Source organism: Galeopterus variegatus, unplaced genomic scaffold, assembly GCF_000696425.1.
Source record: "Galeopterus variegatus unplaced genomic scaffold, G_variegatus-3.0.2 Scaffold1131, whole genome shotgun sequence".
NCBI classification, from domain to species: domain Eukaryota; kingdom Metazoa; phylum Chordata; class Mammalia; order Dermoptera; family Cynocephalidae; genus Galeopterus; species Galeopterus variegatus.
Window position 1 is genome coordinate 253,726 of NW_007727242.1, and position 3,320 is coordinate 257,045.

A 3,320-nucleotide genomic window follows, 5' to 3' on the forward strand; every position below is an offset into this window, starting at 1 on the left:
CAGATGAGACTTTGAGGCTCTCCCCTACCCCATCAAACTGTTAACATGGAATACAAAGCTCAAGTCTTTATTACCCCCCCCCAAAAAAAAGTAGCATCAGCCGAAGAGTGCGAGGCAGTAGGAGGGGAGAGAGGAGAGAGCCACACGCTGAAATCAATACTGCCCAGGACAAGCATTATCCCATGTGGAACACCTCAAGCCTCTGCCTAGAAAATTTGATTGGATCTTCAGAAAAACCTATTAGTGTGTTGTCAGGACCTTCTGGTGATAACTGACCAGCTCTTGCCAATCGATGCTCTTCACTTGTGGAGCTCCTGATTTTTTAACAGCATAATTGTTTTTTTAATAACGGGCTGGCTCACCCACTCCAGCAAGCGGGGAGTCAGTCAGACTTCCAACTTAAAATATAGAGAAACAGAGGACTCCAGCCACTTCTTCCTAATTGCACAATTACTTTATGGAGCACCAGGGATGGAAGACGGTGGTGGGGGTGAGGCTTTTTTCCAACTAAGCGAAGTTGTTAAGAAAAGTCACAGAAGTAATTACACAAGCCAAAATGATTTACTAAATGAAAGCCATTCTTCACAAAACAGCCTTTATTTATGTTTTTTAAAAAGGGGCAAAAATTGGATGATCCCAGGATGGCAAGGACACCATAAAACAACAGTGGAATTAGTCATCAGTTATTACAGCATTTTAATTTTCAACTCAAGAGCGAGCAATGCATTTTATTTCGGGTTTTAAATGCACCATAACAACAGCAGTATTTTTGCTCTTTACCGTGCCTTGGATCTGAGATGTCAAAGTACTTTACAAACAAATAACTCGAAACAATTTGGGATTGAGTCTCTTTATAGAGAACAGTGCCCAGCGAGGAAGTGATTTGCCCAAGGTCATGGGCTGAATCACAGGCACAGCTGGAAACACTACTCATGAATACTGGCTCCTGGAGTCTGAGCTCATCACCACCAGCTGACCTCCTCCCACATACCCCAAAACAAAAACCGAAAGCCCGAAAACAGCAGCGGGGCAGAGAAATCACCTGCCCTCCAAAGCCCAGGGTGTCCACACTGACAATTTGCTGTGCAGATTGGAAGCTGGGTGTGCAGGTCAGATATCTCTACAGATTGCTGTTGCTGGACCCAGGAGAATCATTCACTAATGAAAGTTTAAAGTGTTCCATGCATACTTGGGGCAGCTCAGCTTTCCATCCTGAGCCCCCAGGTGTATTTGTCAGATTCTTGCCAAGTGCCAGCCTTCCAGGAGAGGCTAATGGCTCACAAAACAGCTGCACTCTGCCCACCCAGCAGGTCTTCTCCTTTTCTGGGTTGGTGCCCTCCAGAAACTGTTCTATGTGCTCAAGGCTGGGGTGCAAGATTCAGAGGAGAGGAGAGAGAGTGAGAGAGTGAGAGGGAAAGAAGAAAAGGAAAGAAGACAGAGGCGAGTCTGTTTTGAAACATTTGCAGCCCTGGAACCTCCTTTTACGGAGGCTTATCCCACACCATGTTGAATACATACAAATTCCACATTGCATACAATTTATACCTGATTATTTATCTGTTGAGTTTGGTTGCAGTTTGATGGTTGACAATGTTATGGTTTTGTAGATATTTAATTAAACATTTAATAAATTTGATTTTACAGTTTTCTTGTCTTCTCTGTATTTGGGGGCTCATTTTTTTTCCAAGTTTTAAATATCTTCACAGGCTCTTGAAATATTTATAGAACATAAACAGTGTGCTTATTGACCTTAATGGATAAAATAGGCTAGAGAGATAGAAGGGAGAGATGGTAAAAAATGATGTTGGTCACAAAAGTGAGAAACAAAACAAAACAAAACAAAACAAAAAATTTAACAAAGCACACAGAGGCAATTATTCTAAAACTTTAGAATTGCTGGTTAAAGAGAAGAAACAGAACTGACCTTACCAGGATATTTCCAGGAAAGAGAAGGACAGATGAAAGACCAATCTGACCACAGATGAAAAAAAGTCTCTTATTATTCAGTAATTTATTGAGCACAGGGCCAGATACTGCTCTTGGATTCAGACATACAGAGCTGGATCAGATACAGTCTCTACTCTCAAGGAATTGACTGTTTTATTGAGGGAGACAGAAAAGTAAACAGAGTTCAGATATGTGATAAGGACACAAATTGAGGTGAGCATGAGGGATTGAGAAAGCACAGAGAAGCAACCTGAGGATGCTGGGAGAAAGGGGCACTTCCGGAATATTCAAGGCACAGAGGTGGGAATGGTAGTGACATGTGACTTGCAAATTATAGGGTGGGGGTGAGGAGGGGATATGAGTGGCAGGGGAGTCACAGGGTGAGACTGAAGGCCAAGCTGATAGTACATTGTGAGCATTTGGATTTATTCTATAGTCAAAGGTCAACCAAGAGTGGTTTCTCAGCAAGGGAGGGACCCAGTGTACTTGCGTTTAGGCCTGGTGACGGGGCTGGGGCAGAGGGGCAGGGAAGCCATTGAAGAGGCTGTTACATTCCTTTGGTTGAAGGTAAAAAGGCTGGACAAGGCAAATGACATGGAAATGGTGAGTTTGGGTCAAGTTGGAGAAGCATTTAGGGAGCAATGGGCAGGAGTTGGTAACCAGTTCAAAGGAGGAGATGAGGTAGAAGAATGAAGAATGACTCCCGGTTTCTGGTTTGGGAGATCGATGATGCTATTAACTGAGAAAGGGGATACAAGGGAAGGAGAAGGTTGGGAGGAAACGTTTCACTTCCCCAAAGCCTCGTGATCCTAAAGCAGGTGCCATGCTAGGCAGGATGATGTCCCAAAGAGGCCCCTGAAAAGTTGCTGGGAAAACCCAGCAAATCTCTTAAGGGGTGGATAGTATAGAGATATGGAGAGTAACTGGTAGGTCATGATACTCTTTTGGGCACCGCTAGCCAAGACAGAAACATGTTCTAGAGGCCAAACACTAGAAATCTGTTCATTCTGCCTCAGAAGAAAAGGGCTTGAAGTCAATAGAGACAAGAAGGGAACATGATGGATGCCTCTAAGGCCATGTTGAATGCGGGACTGGGGCTCCTGTTTCAATTCATGGCTGAGGGGAGTATCAGAAGTTAGCTAATAAAAGCTCCCAGCTATATGCAGGAGCCTGTATTCTCCCTGCCTTGCAACACACCCTACATCACAGCTAGTGTGCTTGCAGGGTTGAGTTGACACACAAATATCTGTCAATCACACCAAATTCATTGGGTTAAACTTCCATCACCCAGAGCTGACCCTTTCCTACCGGGGGAAGTAATGAGCTAGAAATAAGTGCCATCTGAAGCTGAGTCTAAGTAAATCTGTGATCAT